Genomic DNA, 20,815 nt, shown 5'->3' on the forward strand with positions numbered 1-20,815 from the left:
AAAACTCTCCCATCAAAAGATACAGATAGCAATGTAGAAGAGATTGCCTTTGGAAACAGGAGAGAGAATTCGGAATTCAGGAGTGAGTTCCAGGCTAGAGAAGTAGATTGGGATTGGAGCTGTTCTTGTGAAGTGTATAGAGGTGGAAGTTGGGCTATTTTTTTCTTTTCCAGAAATGTCCTAGCAGTAAGGCAAACTAGAAAAGCCCTGTATCTCAGGTGAGAGGAGCTACTGTTCTGCTTCTGCTCAGGAGCCAAAAGCAGGAGGGAAAGGACACTTTGTGGGGATACGAGGCGCACACACTTTGGTCATCGTTTGGTCTTAGGCTTTTCCAGATAGTGCAGTTTCAGGGGACCCTGAGCTGCCTCCCAGCGAGGCTACAGCAGAGGGTGGTGATTGACTTGTGTGACAGCCCAGTGTACAGGCAGGAAGTGCTGCCTCCCTCCAGGGCTGCAATTAGCAGAGGCTTTCTTGCCTTTTGTCATGATAAATGATGCCTGCCAGGGCTTTCCTTGTTCTTAATCTATGAAAGAAATGAGTGACTCACTCCCCTTTCTGGGGCCACTTTTAAGGCACTCAAGCTTTCTTAAGCAGATTCCAGGGGAACCCCTCAGGATCCATCTGAAAGTCATCTTTATTTCTGAACGACTCATTCTCTTTCAAACAAGTTCCCACTTCTTGGGGAAAAGCAGGCTTATGCCTTTTAATGCTTGTTTCGTAGGGTTCTTTGTGGATGTCTCCTATTTTCCAGGGTGTTTATGTAGCATAGACTAATGTTCTCTCAGATAGTGGTAAGTCACCAACCTCCACATCTTTGAAACCCACCCATTGTTCAATAGCTTGTGTGTATCAATCCAAACTCCAAACGCTGTCCTGGGAAGGTCATGAGGAAAGCAATGAGAAGAGAATCTGTCTGCAGAACAAATGTCCATTTTGGCACCCACTCAGGGTCACCAGAAGGTTCACTTCCCAAGAGCGTTGGAACTTACGTTTCTTGGATGGACACTTTAGTCTCTGAACCGATGACTGGAAAAGTCTTCAGGAGATGTGACATTGCCCAGGCCATCTGCTTTAAGGTTTAACATGCCATGCCTTACAAAGCCAGAACCTGTGATCTCGAGCAACACACGGTTCGAGGTCACCTTCAGCTACCCCTGCTTGTTGCTTCAGAACAGCAGTTGTGTTACAGGAAAGGGGTCCTGATCCAGACCCCAAGAGAGAGGGTTCTTGGATCTCGCACAAGAAAGAATTCAAGGCGAGTCTGCAGTGCAAAGTAAAAGCAAGTTTATTAAGGAATTAAAGTGGTGAAAGGACAGCTACTCCATAGACAGAGCAGGATGTTCCTGAAAGTAAGAGAAGGAATGCGTCCACCCTAGGTACAATACTCGTGTGTATGCGGAGATGTGTTCTGCTGCAAGAGTGATGTGATAAAGGATTAATTTTCTTAATTACTGTATTTTGTAAGAATCAATATTATTATCTTTAAAACAAAATTAGGAATGCCTTTGTTCTCCAGATATCGAAATATCTGGACACTCCCAAGTCTGGGTCTGTTTCAGTAAACATTATAAATTTGTTCCCTTAACCATAAACATCTAGAGGCTAGGAATACCTAATTTTCTGGGAACGCAGCCCAGCAAATCTCAGCCTTATTTTCCTAGCCCTCACTCAAAATGGAGTCACTCTTGTTCGAACGCCTCTGACAGTTGCAGCAGTGAAAACAGTAGCCTTGTTCCTTCTGACAGTGCTCTAAAATAGCTTTATTTTTATTTTATTACTATTTTTTGAGGTAGAGTCTTGCTCTGTTACCCAGGCTGGAGTGCAGTGATACAACCATGGCTCACTCAGCCTTGACCTCCTGGGCTCAAAGTGATTCTCTCACTTGAGCCTCCCAAGTAGCTGGGACTACAGGCACGTGTCACCACATGTGGCTAATTTTTGTATATTCTCTAGAGATGGGGTTTCGCCATGTTGTCCAGGCTAGTCTTGAACTTTTCAGCTCAAGTGATATGACTGCCTCACCCTCACAAAGTGCTGGCATTACAGGCGTGAGCCACTGCACCTGGCCTAGAATAACTTTAAATAACATTTACTATTAAAAGTTTTAAACTGGGTAAACATCTTAAGGAGCTTCTTTTTAGGAGGCCATAGAAAGACGTGAGGATGGGAGATCCAGAACTTTGCTTTTTATTTTTACTTCTTTTAGCCTTTCGCAGCATGGTGGGAACTATCCTTCAGGTCTTTCTCAGTTTCCTTGAGGCTCAGAATGGTGGGCGTTTCTGCTAGTGGAGTGTTACTATGATGAAGCTCTTCAGGGGAAGTTCGTGTTGTTTCTTCAGTTGCAAAAAGTAGAGTTACCTATATTTTCTTTTTCTTTTTTTTTAGACAGGGTCTTGCTCTGTTGCCCAGGCTGGAGTGCAGTGGTGTGATCATAGCTCACTGCATCCTTGAACTTCTTGGGTTAAATGATCCTCCTGCTGTAGCCTCCTGAGCAACTGGGACTAGAGTTGCACGCCACCATGCCTAGCTAATTAAAAATTTTTTCTTTGTAGAAACAAGATCTTGCTATGTTGCCCAGGCTGGTCTGGAACTCCTGGCCTCAAGTGATCCTCCTGCTTTGGTCTTCCTATATTTTCTTACACCTGAAATCCAAAAACATTTTCTCTGAGATGACTGCCGGCAGTGGAGGATAAGAGAGATGAATTTTCCTTTGTTAGCATTAGTTCTTATTTTTTAGTTGATACAAGCAGGTTTCACTTTAAAATAATATCTTAGGAAATAAAGATGGAAATTTATCAATGGTATAAGTTTAGGGACATCACTGTATCACAAATTATAGGTGTTTGCTTTAAAAAAAAAACCTTCTTGTGAGACCACCTAAAATGATTTAATTATTTGTAACTTGATTTACATGCATGCTGATATAACATACAGCTTAAGAGTTACTTCCTGGCTGGGCGCGGTGGCTCACGCTTGTAATCCCAGCACTTTGGGAGGCCGAGGCGGGCGGATCATGAGGTCAGGAGATCGAGACCACGGTGAAACCCCGTCTCTACTAAAAATACAAAAAATTAGCCGGGCGTGGTGGCGGGCGCCTGTAGTCCCAGCTACAAGGAGAGGCTGAGGCAGGAGAATGGCGTGAACCCGGGAGGCGGAGCTTGCAGTGAGCCGAGATTGCGCCACTGCACTCCAGCCTGGGTGACAGAGCGAGACTCCGTCTCAAAAAAAAAAAAAAAAAAAAAAAAAAGAGTTACTTCCCTTCTGCTACTCATTTTGTAAAAAGATAAGGTGTGTACTTATAAGTCAAAAGAAAAGAAATAACTGGATGTGGTGGCTCATACCTGTAATTCCAGCACTTTGGGAAGCTGAGGTGGGTGGATCCCGTGAGCCCAGGCATTTGAGACCAGCCCGGGCAATGTAGTGAATCCCTCCTGTATTTGGGCATGGTGGCGTGTGCCTGTACTCCTAGCTAGTTCGGGGTATGAGTGAGAAGATTGCTTGAAGACAGGGGTTCAAGGCTGTGGTGAGCTATGATGGCGCCACTGCACTCCAGCCTGGGGGACTTAAAAAAAAAAAAAAAAAAAAAAAGGTAGTCAGACTACTTATGATTGTAAGAGCATCAATGTTTAAATATTAACTTCATTGTTTTATACCCAATCCTATGATATCTAAAATGCAAGTTGTATGTTAACCACTTAGCAAGTTGTAAAAGAGATTACTTTCCCTGGGTTCCTCAGCCAAGAATAGTTCAAACCGTGCTGTTATTTTCATAAGCAGCCTTAAAGATCCTACCTCCAGCATGTGATTGACTACCAGGAAGCGAGTGAAGTCAAGTCTTGAGTGTTTTGCACTGAAGTACAATGGTTGAGGGAGTTGCCTGTGAGTGGCTGGTAGAGTCCCGTGGATATCTGTGTGTTACTCATGGAAAACATGGAAGGAACCCAGCTGTATGAAGGTACCAGGAGGAATCAAGATCATAATTGTCTTTTCATACCAGATGGCAGTCACGTCTTTGCAACTGGATGGGACATGAGGAAGGAGTTGAGGTGGTGGATGGACGTGCAATTGGGTAAGAGTTGGTGTAGGATTATTCCTGTGTGTGTTCTGGTTATTTGCACATGGTTGTGTGACCTTTATTTGAGACAGTCTTGCTCCGTCACCCAGGCTGGAGTGCAGTGGCAAGATCTTGGCTCACTGCAACCTCTGCCTACCAGCGTCAAGTGATTCTCCTGCCTCAGCCTCCTGAGTAGCTGGGATTATAGGTGCGTGCCACCATGCCTGACTAAATTTTGTATTTTTAGTAGAGATGGGGTTTCACCATGTTGGTCAGGCTGGTCTCGAACTCCTGACCTTGTGATCTGCCTGCCTCAGCCTCCCAAAGTGCTGGGATTATAGGTGTGAGCCACCGTGCCCAGCCCAGTTGTGTGACTTTTTATGTTTAGAGGGTTTATTGCTTTGAGGTGCTCTTAGAGTGTTGTGTTTAGCATTTTCCTTTTCCCCTGTCTCACAGTAAAAGCCTCCATATGAAGATTCTCATCTAACAGGTATCCTTTCCAAGTGACCCCATCTCCTACATGGAGAAAGACACTTTCTATGTTTGTGTTGGAGTTTCCATCAGAGTTTTAGGAAAACTCTACATGAAGTCTAAAGCTAATGGAAAACCTCTTCTGGTGAGAAGTTTTTGGTTATAAGAAGTAATCTAGGACACTAAATTGAGAGATATTGGTTATATGGAAAAAATGTGGTCTGATTTATTGATGAAGATGAGGGACCTATGAGTTGAGTATTCAGTGAGGTTAAAAAAACACCACTCAGCTGGGCACAGTGGCTCACGCCTGTCATCTTAGCACTTTGGGAGGCTGAGGTAGGAGGATTGTTGAGCCCAGGAGTTCCAGACCAGCCGGGGCAGCAGAGTGAGGCCTCATCTGTATAAAAATAAAAAAATTAGCTGGGTATGGCGGTGCACTGGTAGTCCCAGCTCCTCAGGAGGCTGAGGTGGGAGGATCGCTTGAGCCTGGGAGGTCGAGGCTGCAGTGAGCTGTGATCACTCTACTGCACTCCAGCCTGAGTGACAGAGAGAGAGACTGTCTCAAAAAACCAGACCAAACCAAAACAAAAACACCATTCAGTGTGCTCAATGTTGCAAGAACAAATAGAATAAAAAAATTTGAAACACAATTTTGTGCATTTATCAGCAGCTAAAATGTTGACTGGTATAATTAAGTATGTAAATGAAATCGGTGGGATTTAAATATTTTGTAGCTCTGTGTATGTGAATGTGTGTGCCCATGTCTGTGTGTTTGTGCATGTTGAGTACAGTGAGTAGAATTTGGGCCTATAGATAAAAAAAACAAAACACTGGAGTTTCTCCCTGGGAAACTCTGTGAATGTGATTGAAGAATTGATTTATTTTTCACTTCTCAGTGATACACAATTTTTCTTTAAGCCTGATTGAGTTTCTGTTTGCTCTTCTTAAAGAGTATTAAGGTTTAATTCCTGATCTTAGCTGTTGGATAAATGTGCCATTAACCCTGCTGTTTTATAGAATCAGGCCCGCCAGCTGTCCCTAATAGCTTTTCTCCCCAGTAGCCCCTTTGATATCCTGAACCAACAGTGTGCTGTGTGTGTCCAGGACTTGTATTTTGAAATGCCGTGACACCTAGTCCTTTATTGGAAGAGAGGGCATTCTCACCAAGGTGGGGTGTTTGAAAGTCCGAGAAAGCAGATGTGCTCCGAGAAGCCCCGTAGATATTAGTATGTCCATTTATAGAACACTTAGAACCCAGCTGTGTGAGGATGCCACTGTGGGCTGAATTATTAAAGGCAACAGTCAGATCCAATAAAGTGCAGGAACTCAAGACACAAAAGCACAGTTATGAAAGAATTATTGACCTATCTAAAGAAAAAAAGGGAATCTGCAAATGCTAGCTTCCTGGGTCATGTCAGAGGTAAATAATCAGTTCGACTCCCTCTTCTTTGCAGAACTAAGGCTGCCCCTTGGTAGACTTGTGCCAAGCATGAGGATGGCCCTGGTCTCCATGTCACTTTCCCCTGAGAGCCTCTGCCTCTGTGGATAAGCCTTCTGAAGCACTGGGCGCCTCAGGCTGCCTGCTGCCTGCTCACAGTTCTACTGAAGGGTAGATTCATGTACCACTTTTTCCGACTTTAAACTCAGCATTTCACTGTCTAATGACATATGTACTTTTTGAAGCTCTGCTAAACTGCCGTACGTGAACAATCAATAAGTTAGTTCTTATATGTGAATTTCACAGTGACTTATATTCTTCCCACAGGTATAACATCTTAACTGTCAAAGTGCACTCTTCTGGCCTGGTACGGTGGCTCATGCCTATAACCCTAGCACTTTGGGAGGCCGAGGCAGGTGGCTCACTTGAGGTCAGGAGTTCGAGACTAGCCTGCTCAACATGGTGAAACCCTGTCTCTACTTAAAATACAAAAATTAGCTGGGCCTGGTGGCGCATGCCTGTAGTCCCAGCTACTCGGGATGCTGAGGCAGGAGAATCACTTGAACCCGGGGGGCAGAGGTTGCAGTGAGCTGAGATCTCGCCACTGCACTCTAGCCTGGTGACAGAATGAGATTCTGTTAAAACAAAACCAAACACAACACCCACTTCTTTAAATGATGGAAGAGTAATTCTTATGGCAACACAGAGCTGGAAGAGATGTTGGAGATAGCTCAAGTTCCATCCACTCATTTTATAACTGAGGCAAACGAGCCCTGCTGTGGTGAAAGCACCCTCCAGAGTTATGCAACCACTGACTGCCTGGGCAGAAACCAGACCCTGCTCTCTTGGCTCAGAGACAAGTGTGGGGAGAATAGGTCACAACAGAATATAGGGCTCAGATTTTAGTTGTGGAGGCATAGGGGTGCTTCCCAAGTCACGGAGCCCTTTCTTATTTCCTTTTTATTTTTTTTGAGACAGGGCCTTGCTCTGTCACCCAGGCTGAAACACAGTGGCACCGTCTTAGCTCACTGCAGCCTCAACCTTCTGTACTCAAGCGATCCTCCTACCTCAGCCTCCCAAAGTGCTGTGGGCTGGGTGTGGTGGCTCACACCTGTAGTCCTGCTGTGAGCTGCCATGCCTGGTCCACAGAGCTTTTTTTTTTTTTTTTGAGATGGAGTCTGTCTGTTGCCCAGTCTGGAGTACAGTGGCACGGCCTCAGCTCACTGCAACCTCTGCCTTCTGGGTTCAAGCAATTCTCCTGTCTCAGCCTCCCAAGTAGCTGGGATTATGGGTGCCTGCCATCATATATGGCTAATTTTTGTATTTTTAGTAGAGAGAAGGTTTTGCCATGTTGGCCAGGCTGGTCTTGAACTCCTGAACTCAAGTGATTCACCTGCCTCAGCCTCCGAAAGTGCTGGGATTACAGGCCTGAGCCACACGCTTGACTCCACAGAGCCTTTTCTACATGTAGGATATTATGCTTAAAGCTGGAAATAAAAAAGGGGAAGACATTGATCTTTCTTTGAGGAGGGACAGTATAAATATGCTTAAGAGATCCATCAATTCCAGAGGAAAAAATATGCACAAACTGATTTGTGGAGCAAAACTACCTCTTGAGATGCTGGGTCTCATGTAACCCATGTATTTCCTTTAATTACTGTTACCGTTGCATTTTACAATTGTTTTGTGTCAAATGCCATAAACTCAAGGGTCACTGAAGGTCATTGAAGTATAGGGGTTGCCTCATGTTTTTATGCTGAAGATGAGGGTAAATTCTTTAAAATTAAAAAAATTTTTTAAGAGGCAGAGTCTTGCTCTGTTGCCCAGGCTGGAGTGCAGTGGTGCCATCATAGCTCACTGTAGCCTCAAACTCCTGGGCTTAAGTGATTCTCCTACCTCAGCCTCTCAAGTAGCTAGGACTACAGATGTGTGCCACTATGCTGGCTAATTTTTTTATTTTTTGTATAGACAACGTCTTGCTATGATGCCCAGGCTGGTCTTGAACTCCCGACTTCAAGCAATCTTTTCTCCTCAGCCTCCCAAAGTGTTGGGATTACAGGCATGAGCCACGATGCCCTGCCGAAAATAAATTCATTTGAATTACTCTAAACTCTAAAATTTAGAAGGAAATGAAGAAATGGAAGAATCAGGTTTGTCTTGAAACTGAAGGAGAAATAGGATGGTTTAAAAATGAGGCTTTGGGTATGACTTTAGAATGGAAATACTTGGGAAGTGAAAGGAAAACTAAGGAAAGGTTGTTAATTGAGCTGGAGGAAGGAAAGAATTTTCTTAGGAGACAAATTGAGGTCTTACAAGTCAGGTCAGACAGATATGAAATATGTCATATCTGTGTTTCTTTACAGAAGGGGCTTGGGAAGGGGGATCTTATTATAGTTAGTAGATTGTTGTTTGAAGGGCATCCCATTTATAAATGTCACTGTTTCCTGTCTGAATTCTGAACCAATTAGGTATGAAGGTGGTATGAACACAAGGCTCAAAGGGAAACTGGACATTAAAAGGCTTTAAAATAGGCCAGGCTTGGTGGCTCATACCTCTAATCCCAGTACTTTGGCAGGCCGAGGTGGGTGGATTACTTGAGGTTAGGAGTTCAAGACCAGCCTGGCCAACATGGCGAAACCCTGTCTCTACTAAAAAATACAAAAATAGCTGGGCGTGATGGTGGGTGCCTGTAATCCCAGCTGCTTGAGAGGCTGAGGCAGGGAGAATTGCTTGAACTCGGGAGGCAGAGGTTGCGGTGAGCCGAGATTGCACCACTGCACTCCAGCCTAGGAAACACAGCAAGGATCTGTCTCAGAAAAAAAAAAAAAAAAAAAGGCTTTAAAATAGATAAGGTGGGCATTGCTGGGAGAGTGAAGTCTCAGAGAAGACCTGGAGACTTGGAGGCACCACCTTAAAAATATCTGTATTTTGCTAGAAGGCAGAGATGTTTCAAATGTCCTTTTGGGAGAGGGTGCAGTATGTACAGGTGAATTATTTTACCTGGCAAAAGGTGTGCATCCCATCACAATTAGCTTTATTTTTTTATTTTTTTGTAGAGATAGGATCTCTCCAGATCTCTCCATCTTGTCCAGACTGGTCTTGAACTCCTGGGCTCAAGTCATCCTCCTGCCTCAGCCTCCCAAAGTGCTGGCATTACAGATGTGAGCCACTGTGCCTGGCCACAGTTAGCTTTTTTATGGTATATTTCTCCTAATGTGACTCTGGATTGTGTTAAATACCAGATTTTGGGAAGATAATTTGTTTGGAGTAACTACGGTGGGGCTTTGTTATTTGTTTGTGTTCTCTACAGTTTGTGCCTGGGGTGGTAGGGCTTGCTGTCTTATTTTTCTATTTACTTTGATTCTTTGGATAAGTAATTTAAGGGAGAGACTTGAGTTTGGTTAATTCAACTTGGGAAGTGATGAAGGCGCTTATTTTGTGACATTTCAGGCTGTGTCTCCTGAAGCAGAGGCCTGACCCTCCCAGGCATCAGTGTGAGACTCCCTTTCTAAGGCTAAGTGGAATAAGCATTTTGGAGAGGGTGAAAATTTTGGGATTGATTTTTTTCAGCTATAATATATAAGAGGACTTATTTCTGGAGCCCGATTTCTCTCTATCCACTTACTACTTGAAGGGCTTCATATTGTTTCAATTTGGTACATTCTGTTATATAGTTGCTAAAGAATTTGGGGATTTAAAAATGTCCTTTGTGTTCCTTGCACACTTTTTGGTGAGGTAGGTTAGACCATGCAGCAAGGCATGATTTGAGATGGGAAAGAGGTGTAGGGTGAGTTTTGGTTCAGGGTGCAGTTTGGCCTTGAAGTTAATTTAGTAAACATTCAATCTGGGCCATTTCAGAGGCTTTAGGTACACAAATCTCAACCACATGAGCCCAAGGAATCAGGGTTAGGTATGGATGGAGAGGTCGGTTGAAAGAGGAAGCAGGAGTTCCCTGACATGCTGTGGGCTTCCTCCCCTGAGAGAGGCAGCCATGTTGAATTTGTTTGTTATGGTGCTGAAGTAAAAGAGGAAAGGCTGTGTGCGTGTATGTGTGCGTGCGTGTGTGCATGTGTGTGTGCGTGTGTGAATTGGGAAGTGCTACTGGTGGTAGTGGTGAAGGGAAGGCTTCTCCATTGTAATTTTTGCTGTTATGAAGGGAATTTCTCCTCCACCATTCCTGCTTTCAGGGAGGGGCTCATCTTGTTGGGATCAAGTGTTTCTGTCAGGAGAGGTTAAGTTACCTAGAGGCCACTGCTCAAGCATGGCATAGTTTCCTGTCCCCGGCTCCTGCAGAGCTTTTTACTAAGCTTTGTCTTCTCAGTTTGGTGTCACAGGTTTCCCTGTTGTGCACTCTTTCCTGTGTTTTTACTTCTCAGTGTTACGTCTGTAGGTAGTTAAGTCAGGTCAGACCTCTCCGGGGCCCTCAGGGCTCATGGAGAGGTTGTTATTCAAGCGACAATTCGGTATTTGTGTGAGGAGACTCTTTCTGGAAAAAATCCTGCATGGCCAGGGCATATGGTATTGGCCTTTTACATTTCTTTGCCTTATTATACATTTGACAGTCTTTTTTTTTTCCCTGGAGAGAGAGACAGAGTCTTCATAAACTGTCATTTTTTGTTCTTAGAGCAAGACCTGAGCAATTTCATTCTGAAAAATAAATTTACTCAAGTTATAAGAGGAGAAAATGACAGAAGAATAAAATATACTCCAAATTTCTAAAGTCTTTTGCTCGTTGAGGAATTATTACTCTGTAATATCACTGTTAGAGAAAGCTCAGGCAGTTTAAGTGAGCCTAGTAGGAAGAGCTATAATTTCATCTCATCCTCCTTATCCACTTGAATCTAAAAGGGGGTTGGGTAACTTCACTGTTGGGTAAGAAACCGTTCTCATCCTTGGGGCTTAGGTGGTGGACAAACCTCTCCGTTGGTCTTTCTTAAGATGGGTGGAGGGAGGTCTCCATCATCCAGACGTATCAATGAAAAGAAAGAGCCCCTCTCAGCAGAAGTTTGAGAAAGCAGCTTTTGTGATACCTGATTATTGCTTAATAATAATTTGAGTAGATACAAATCATTTGAATACTAGATTTTGACTGCCTTTTAGAATTCCGATTTTTTTTATTGCCATATATGTATGTTAAAATGTACCAAAGGAAAGGGCATATCCTCTGATATTTGGCCAAGAAATCCCTTACATACCTTTATTATATAATTTTTCTTTATTAAATTTCAAAATTGGTCTGCAGTCAAATTTATTGATCCTCTCCTTATGGCTTGTGTATTTGTATTATGTTAAGAAAGGTCTTTTCCACTCTGATGTACCTATGTGTGTACACATGCATCTATCATCTACATTTTCACTTTTTTGGTTGATCTCATACATATTGTGAGAAATATTTTGTTCCCTCCCCTTAAATTATGCCTAGCTGCATTGTCTAATATGGTTAGACAGAAGGAACACAGATTGCACAAAGTTGACTGGATAGCAACCTAGAGAACAGAGTGAGGGATGCATATGGGAGAGGAATAGGGACAGAAAGGTCATTTAGGGCTTTACTAATAGTGGCAAAAGAGAGGTATGGGGAAACTGGGGACAGTCAGGTGGCCCCTGGGCTGGACTCATGCCGGTCAGATGGGAGCGCTGTGGGACAGGAAGATGTCTAGGTCATGGGGTGCCATTTGCTGAGAGAGCAAACCCCAGCGAAGGAATGAGTTTTGGGGAAAAGATAATGAGCTTGGTGGATTTGAGTTCTGTGTGCTTACAAGGAATTGAGTGAGGGAACGATTGTTCGGGCAGCTCTGGCAGTGGTGGGTGGAGCTTGGTGGTGGGTGAAGTTTGGCAGTAGGTGGAAGTTTTGGACAGACAGGCATCTGCTGACACCCTCAGTGCATGGAGATGGCAGAAGTGAGGGAGGTGTATTATTAGTCTGTTCTCATGCTGCTAATAAAGACATACCTGAGACTGGGTAATTTATAAAGAAAAAAGGTTTAATGGACTCATAGCTCCACATGGCGGGGGAGACCTCAATCACGGTGGAAGGAGAAAGACACATCTTACATGGCAGCAGGCAAGAAAGAATGAGAACAAAGTGAAATGGGTTTCCCCTTATGAAAATCAGATCTCGTGAGAATTATTCACCACCACGAGAACAGTATGGGGGAAACCACCCTCATGATTGAATTATCTCCCACCGGGTTCCTCCCACAACACATGGGAATTATGGCAGCTACAACTGGAGACGAGATTTGGGTGGGGACACAGCCAAACCATATCAGGAGGGTTTAGGGCAGAAAGGGGAACCTAAAAGTTGGCACTGAGTCTCTCTCCACCGACATCTTTATCCATTAAGCCTCACTCTCCATCTGCTTTCTCTCTTCCGCTCAACAAAGTCAAAGGTAAGTGTACTTTGGGATTAAAGGAACTGTTTTCCAGAAATGATTTCTTGTTTTGGAGCTGGAAGTTGCAATTAGCAGAAACAAGGAGAAATGGCTCTGGGAAAATCAGCCTTAACTATCATGCCCTAAGCTCGTACCGTGCCCTGTGCGTGTCTGCAGTTTCTATGTTCACCACTGGGGGGCAGGCTCAATTCACAAATGCGCAAACCAACTCACCAGACGTTTCCTTCTCTGACATTGTTATCAAAAGGAAGCAATATAACGAGGAAACAGAATAGAAAAATATATTCTATAAAGATATGAAAATATATAATAGAATATAAAAAGGAGGAAATAGAAGCAAATATTAGCCTCTATGCATAAATGAGAGGATGGAAACGTAGAAAGAATTACCCTTTGTTTTGAATAATCACTTTGGGCATTTACTGTGTGATGTGTGTCTTACACAAGCTTAGTGCCTTTTTATGCCCTCCCCCTCCAGGACACTTGATTTGAGATTTCAGTCAATAAAGCTTCATTTAGACAACCAGGTGTCAAATGACTACAGTGATCAAATTTTGTTCCTTAATTAGGCAAGTTGCTTTTTCCCTGCGAACCCCGTATCTAATGTGCCCCTTAGTCTGGAGTGAGGTGAGAGACAGGTGGAAGAGGGGGCAGGTTCTCAATGCAGGAGTCTCAGATTCCTCATTATAAAATGAGCTAATTCGTAATTCCAGAGGTTGCTTTAGTGCATGAGGATGAAAGATTGTGTGCATTGAATGCTTGACTCTCAGGGCAAATCATGCTGAAGGGGGTGATGATGTCTCTAAAGCAGAATGAGAAGAGAAGATGCCAGCATTCTGGAAGGCCGATCTTTTCCACTGTAGCTGGGAACACCCAACATTTCTCTGTTTAGAAAAATTTCTAGAAGTTGTACGAGTGTAGAAAACAGCACAGGCCTAAGTTGTGTCCAAGGGCAGAATAACAGGGTTTTGTTTTGGTGAATGTTTCAGGATTATTTCAATGATACTGGGGGAGTTGAAGCCCTAACACAGAAGACTAGATAATATTTTTTTCTCATTATTCCCAACTGTCCTGAAAACAAACAAAAACAAAACTTCTGTTATGTATAATAAGTATTCTTATTTTGAAAATTATTAGACAGCCAATTGCAGAGAGCCAGAGAAACATGAGTTGACAATCGATGGCATGGCAAAACTTCTGGAGGCTTCCCTATCAATTTCTACCTATCTTTGCCTAAAATTCCCTAACTAACAGGGGGAGAGGCTGTTTGTTCCAACGTTTGGAAATGAGGCTTAAAATTGAGTATCCCTAGAAAGGTAAAGTATTGTCTTAAGTGTATACCAAGGTGTAAAAGATGGATTATTTAAATTTTTAATTTTTTAGGGGTAGGGTCTCACTCTGTTGCCCAGGCTAGAGTGCAATGGTGTGAGCGTAGCTCACTGCAGCCTTGAACTCCTGGGCTCAAGTGATCTTCTTGCCTCAGCTTTCTGAGTAGCTGGGATTAGATGAGTTGTTTTGCATGTAGGTGCTTCAAGGAAATGAGTCTGGGATGGGGTAAGATAAAAGGCTAAAGGTGAGGAGGGATGTGGAGAAAGGAGGGAGACAGGACGAACTCTCACCTTTGTAATTAGCAAGTCCAGGTCTGCTTAGTAGCCTCCAGATTTTGGTTTTTATTTTTTTTCTCACTTACAAGAGGAAGATTTTAAATATGGAAATAATTCAGACTTTGACTTTAAGGAGATCAGAATTAGAGGTCTGATTTTGGCACTTACATCTTTGGGGAAGGCGCTTTCTATCTTCTTAACTGTAACATAGCCCTGCTGTCTACACATGGAGCTGTCTGGAGGCATGAATGAAATGATGCCATCAAACCTTTAGACTTGTGAGGCACAGAGCTGGTGCTTGGGATTATTTGGTAGGGATTTGGCATCAGATTTAAGAATGCAACCTCTGGGGTCAGACAAATGCAGGCTAAATCCAGCAAAGTCACTCACTAGCTGGTATTTTTGGACAACTTACTTTACGAGTTTCCTCAACTACAAGCTGCTGGTGATCATCATTTACCTCCTGTTGTTGCTGGGAGGCTACGACAGCTCGCATCAAGCTCTATGCCCAGTGCAGACTGCTCAGTAGGAGTTCCATAGCCAGTAGCTGATACTGTCGTCCATTATGCCTGGGACACTGCTCTGCCTTGGGGAGGAAGCGGTGGGTGGGCGGCTGCAGGAGCACTCCTGAGCTCAATCCTCTGCCCTTGCTTTGATGCTATCCCCCTCTCACTTAGATTTGAGTAAGCATTTATGTATTTCTGCAAAAATACCGAATGCAACATTTCTCAATTTTTCCAAACCCATGAGACCTTTTGAGGAATATATATTTTTTAAAATCCGTCACATTCTTTTCTAGAGTTTGATTCCCTGCCCCCCCCACCCATTCCCCACTCCCTGGGCATTGCCTTGAGGGGAACGTTTCCCATCCAAAGGCTAGTCGTTGCAGAAGGCACGACTTCTGAGCCCTGTGACAAGGCACTTTGGGACTTGTGTTGGCTCTTAGGGGTGGAAAGAAAATGATCCTCTCAGCAAACTCTGAGCAACTGAGTGGGATCTAGAGAAGCTGGAAGCAGCTTTCTCCATTCTATTACTCAAATATTATTTTCCGTATTTTTCACGATGAGACAAATGGTGGGGAACACTGGTCTAAATAACAAAGTCCAAGCTCTTTAGTCTGAAGGCAAAATCCCCCATAACTAAGCTCTGGTTAAATTGTGTAGTCTCCCCTCCCCTCCCCTCCCCTTCCCTCTCCTTCCCTCCCTTTCCCTCCCTTTCCCTTCCCTGGCAGTCCCACTCTGTTGCCCAGGCTGGTGTGCAGTGGTGCAATCTCTGTTCACTGCAATCTCTGCTTCCCGGGTTCAAGCAATTCTCCTGCCTCAGGCTCCTAAGTAGTTGGGATTACAGGCATGTGCCACCATGCCCATCCAATTTTTGTATTTTTAGTAGAGTCGTGTTTTCTCCATGTCGCCTATCTTTTTGCTGCTGTTTGAGAAAGGTGTAGGGAAGAACTTTCTCAAACTGGGTCTTCATTTGCTGTCACACCACCACCACAACAATTATCAGAATAGAAGAAGACTTCGGTGACCTAAATGTAGGGGAGTTTTTCCCCACACATCACGCAGTGGACACCAGCTAGGCCTCCTCCAATTCAACACAGGTTGGGAGCTCACTGGTTGGAAACTCAGTCCCCAAGACTGCCCCCCACCACCTCCTAGACACCAGTTACAAGTCCAGGCCTCCAGAACTTCTGACCAACCAGCTTAAAGTTGGGGTTCCCATGACCCCTTTTTGGGTTCAGTTAATCTGCTGATGTGGCTCACAGAACTCAGGGAAACACTTACTTAGATTTACCGGTTTATTAATATGACAAGGGATATAGACGAAGAGATGCCTGGGGTGAGGTATGGGGAAAGGAACGTGGAGCTTCATGCCCTCCCTGGGCACCACCCTCCAGGAATCTACATGTGTTCAGCTGTCCAGAAACTCTCCAAACCCAGTCCTCTTGGATTTTTATGGAAGCTTCATGGTGTCAGCATTCTTTCCCCTAGGGTATGAGGAAGGACCCTCTCAGGGAAGGGTCTTAAGACCCATAATCAGAAAGGCGGGGGAAGATTAGAGTCCTGCGTTGGGGCAGGTGAAAAGAAGGCAGGAGAAGGCCCAAGAGATTCCTGAGGTCTGCCCCTGATGCATAATACACTCAACATAATAACAAAAGACTGTAACAAGGGATATGGGAGTTATGAACCAGGAACTGTGGACAAAAACCTGTGTCTTATAACAGCATGGCTCCCCATAGAATGCTTATTTTTCATCCACACTGAACTCTGCTCTTTTATAAGCAATAGAACCGTATTTCTTTTTACCTTCTAGTATTTGAATTTGCTGTTCTCTCTATCCACAATCCTTCCCTTGACTTATTTTCTGGTTGTATTAGGGTTCTCCAGAGAAACAGAACCAATAGGATGTGTGTCTTAGCACATTTGTGCTGCTATAACAAAATACCTAAGACTGGGTAATTCATAAAAAACAGACATTTATTTCTCACAGTTCTGGAGGCTGGGAAGTTCCAAGATCAAGGCACCAACACATTTGATGTCTGGTGAGGGCTGCTCTCTGCTCTCAAAATGATGCCTTGCTGCTGCATCCTCCGGAAGGGACAAATGCCATGTCGTCACATGGTGGAAAGGACAGAAGAGCAAAAGGACCAAACAGCTCCCTTGCACCTCTTCTATAATATCATTAGTCTCATTCCTGAGGGCTCTGTCCCACCTCTTAATACTATCACATTGGTGATTAAGTTTCAACTTCAGCATTTTGGGAGGAAGCAATCAGGCTATAGCAATGTGTGTATATAGAAAGCTGTGTTTTAAAGAATTGGCTCATACGATTATGAAGACTTGCAAGTCCAAAATCTGCAGCACAGGCTGGAGATCCAAGGAAGAGCTGATTTTGCCATCTGAAGGCCCATCTGCTGCAGAATTCTCTCTTGTTTGAGGGAGTCAGTCTTGTTCTATTCAGGCCTTCAACTGATTGGATAATGCCCATCCACATTAGGGAGGGTAATCTCCTTTACTCAGTGTCCACTGATTTACATACTAATTGCTTAAAAAACACACAGCCACAGGAACATCCAGAATAATGTTTGGCCATTTATCTGGACACTGTAGCCCAGCCAAGCTGACACATAAATTAACCATTATACTGGTGAAATCTCATATTCATCCTACAAGTTCCCCATAGAAAATTCATTCCCTAGGAGGTCTTTCCCAGTCATGGCCCTTGTGGTTGGCAGGATTGACCCCCAGTGACCCATGATCTTGTATAATCTCCTCCTGCTGAGTGCAGGCAAATCTACGAATATGATGTGATAGCACTCATTTGATTATGTTACGTTGTATGGAAAAGGTAGAAGAATTTTGCAGATGTAATTGAGGTTCCTAATCAGTTGACTTTGAATTAATCAAAAGGGAGATTGTTCTGAGTGGGTCTGGACTAATTAGGTAGCCTTTAAAAGAGAATAGTAGCAGCCGACATTCTCCTGTTGACATTGAAGATGCAAACAACCTAGTTGTGAGCTTTCTGTGTAGTAAAGAAATGTGGAGAGAAGAATGTGCAGTGGCTTTTAAAGAGGAAGATGCCAAATGATTCATAGAAATAAAGTACAACAAGGGATGAGAAATACCAGTTTTATAATCTAGCAAACAGGGTCAGGGCACATCTTGTAGAATGGCATGGATGAAATTAGATTGGAATGATGTGATAGCAAATGTAAGATAATGAAATAGATAAGGCAAACGCAGATAGGTCTTTCACGAAGCCGTATGGGAGAAGGAGAATAAGAGGAATACCTAAGACCATAGTCCGTTTTTTCCTAATTGATAAGTGTAGATGCTATTGGGAAAAACAAAACAGTGGGTAAAGATGAGAGGAAGAGACCAAGGCATGGCATGAAGTTCCCAAGAAGGCAACTTTGAATACAGAGAGCGGTTTTTTTTTTTTTTTTTTTTTTTCCTGAGCAAGCGTGGTCTAGCTCTTCTACTGTCCCTGGAGAGGAAGCTGGGTTAGGTTTAGATGCAGATGAGTTTGGCAGGGAGAGTGATTGATCAGGCAGCCAGAAAGTAGAAGCATTCTTACCAATGACCTCTCTTTTCTCTGTGAAGTAGGATCCAAAATCATCTACTCACAATGAGATGGTGGGTGTTCAGGCAGGGTTGGTGAAGAATGAGGAATTTAGGAAAAAAACTTCAAAATTAAATGTTAAAATGCATACAGAAAAGCACACAAATCATACCTATACTGATCAATAAATTGTTACAAAGTGGAATTCCACTCATGTAACTACCACTCATAGAAATGGAATACTACTAGCACCCTAGAAACTTTTACCATTCCCCTAACAAGTTGCTAATACTCTTTAAAGTAACCGTCACCTGACTTACAACACCATAGTTTAATTTGGCCTTTTATGGGTGCTTTATTTGAATGATATAATATAGTGTGTACTCTTTGATGCTTCCTTTCTTTTACTCAAGATTGTGTTTTCAAGATTTGTCCGTGTTGTTAGGTATAGAAATAATTCATTTATTTGCATTGCTATTTAGTGTTCCATCTATGAATATACCACAATTTCTTTTTCTTTTTTATTGTTGATAGACACTTGGGTTGCTTCCAGTTTAGGCTACCACAAGTGGGGTTGTTTTGGTGCCCATATAATTAATTACTGTTGAATAGAATATAGGAGTGGAAATACTGAGCATTCAGGTTGTGCATATGTTCAGCTTTCATAAATGCTACCTGGGAAGGAAAGAGTTGGCAGCAATTCTGCAATCAATTTTCTCCCTTTATTGGGGATGCCTGGGAAAAAAGGAAAAGTGACTCAGGTAAATCATCCAGTAAAGGCACTAATGAAAGACCTCCTGGCAAAGACATTAATGGTCATTACTGGTGGCAGAATTCTTATCTAGGGAATTCTTTATAGCAGCATATACTAGAACAGTTCATGTTGCTTTTTGTGAATGTACCTGGAATGTATGTCTTTACAGAACATAGATTCCAGGAAAATGTCAACCAAGCAATGTAATTATTAGAATATAAATTATAGGCCAGGCGTGGTGGCTCACGCCTGTAATCCCAGCACTTTGGGAGGCAGAAGAGGGCGGATCACGAGGTCAGGAGATCGAGACCATCCTGGCTAACACGGTGAAACCCCGTCTCTGCTAAAAATACAAAAAATTAGCCGGGCATGGTGGCGGGGCCTATAGTCCCAGCTACTTGGGAGGCTGAGGCAGGAGAATGGCGTGAACCCGGGAGGCGGAGCTTGCAGTGAGCCGACATCGCGCCACCACACTCCAGCCTGGGCGACAGAGTGAGACTCTGTCTCAAAAAACAAAAAACAAAACAAAAAAGAATATAAAGTATAGATGTTTCATAACTGAAATAGCTTCTATTTGTAAACATGATGCCACATATGCATTGCTTATAGGCCCCCTAACATGACAAGTAAGAAACTGGAGAGTGCTGTTGGTGATCAACCATCTTGTCTTGCTTTTCCTGTGTCTCACAATTACCTATATCCTTGTGATTATTTGTTGATGGTGGGGTAAGATCTCTGAATCTTTGAAGCGTGATTTTTCAATTCTTTGTGTTATCTCACTACCAAACAATCTTCCACAGTGATAGTTCCAATTTATCCTTCCAACAGTAGCGTATGAAGGCTCCCCTTGCTTCCATTCTTGCTAATGCTTGTCAATGTCAATGTTTTTATTTTAGACATTGTAGAATGTGTGTAAGCTCTTTGACATTTTTTCTTTCAAATTGCCTTGATTATTCTTGGTGCTTTTATTTCCATATAATTTTAGAATCATCTTGTCAATTTCCACAGCAAATCTGCCCCACTTTTGATTAAGAGAGCATTAAATCTATACACAAATGTGATAGGCCATATTTTCATTAAGTATTGTGAGTTGAATGATGTTACCCCAAAAGATATGCGGAAGTTTTAACCCCCATACCTGTGAATATTACCTTAGTTGAAATAGGTTCTTCGCAGATATAATTAAGTCAAAATGAGGGTGGACCCAAAGTTCAATGGCTGGGGTCCTTGTATGGATAAGATAATTGATTTTTGGTCTCTTTTATTTTCTGATACTGATTTAAGGCTAAAAATTTCTTTCTAAGTATGGTTTTAGCTGTTTGTCACAATTTTTATCATGTTTGCATCTTTGTGAACATTATTAATTTAGCTAAAAGTATTTTCTAACTTTGTCATTTCTTCTTTGACTCATGGGTAATTTTGAAATGTGTTATGAAAAATGTGAGTAATTTCTAGTTGCATTTCTGTTATTGAGTCCTAGTTTAATTTCATTATAACCAGAGAACATATTTATTGATTTTAATCCTTTGAAATTTTTGAGACTTGCTCTATGACCCAGCTTATGTTTAATTTTGGTAAGTCTTCCATGCGTTTTCTGTAGTTGCTAAGGTCGGTGTTCTATATTAGTAGATACATTTAATTGTGTTCAAATTTTTCTATCTTTATTCTTTTTTTGTCTGCTTGTCCTATCAACGATTCAGAAAGGTATGTTAATCTCATCATGATTGTGTATTTGTCTACTTCCTTCTTTTAGTTCTGTCAAGGTTTTATTTATCTATTTTTAGGTTATATCAATAGGTGTGTATGCATTTAAAATTGTTACAACTTCCTGCTACAATGGTCTCCTTGTTATTATACACCTGTAATTATGCTTCGCCTGTAATTATGCTTATTGCCAGAATGTCGCTTTCATATGGTATTTGTATAGGTATACAAACTCTCCTTTGGTTAGTATTTGCATAGTGCATCTTATTACAACATTTGCTTTAAGCCTTTTATGACGTTATACTTAAGATGTATCTCTTATAAGGAGTA

The sequence above is a fragment of the Symphalangus syndactylus genome, chromosome 10, assembly GCF_028878055.3.
Source record: "Symphalangus syndactylus isolate Jambi chromosome 10, NHGRI_mSymSyn1-v2.1_pri, whole genome shotgun sequence".
Lineage (NCBI taxonomy): Eukaryota > Metazoa > Chordata > Mammalia > Primates > Hylobatidae > Symphalangus > Symphalangus syndactylus.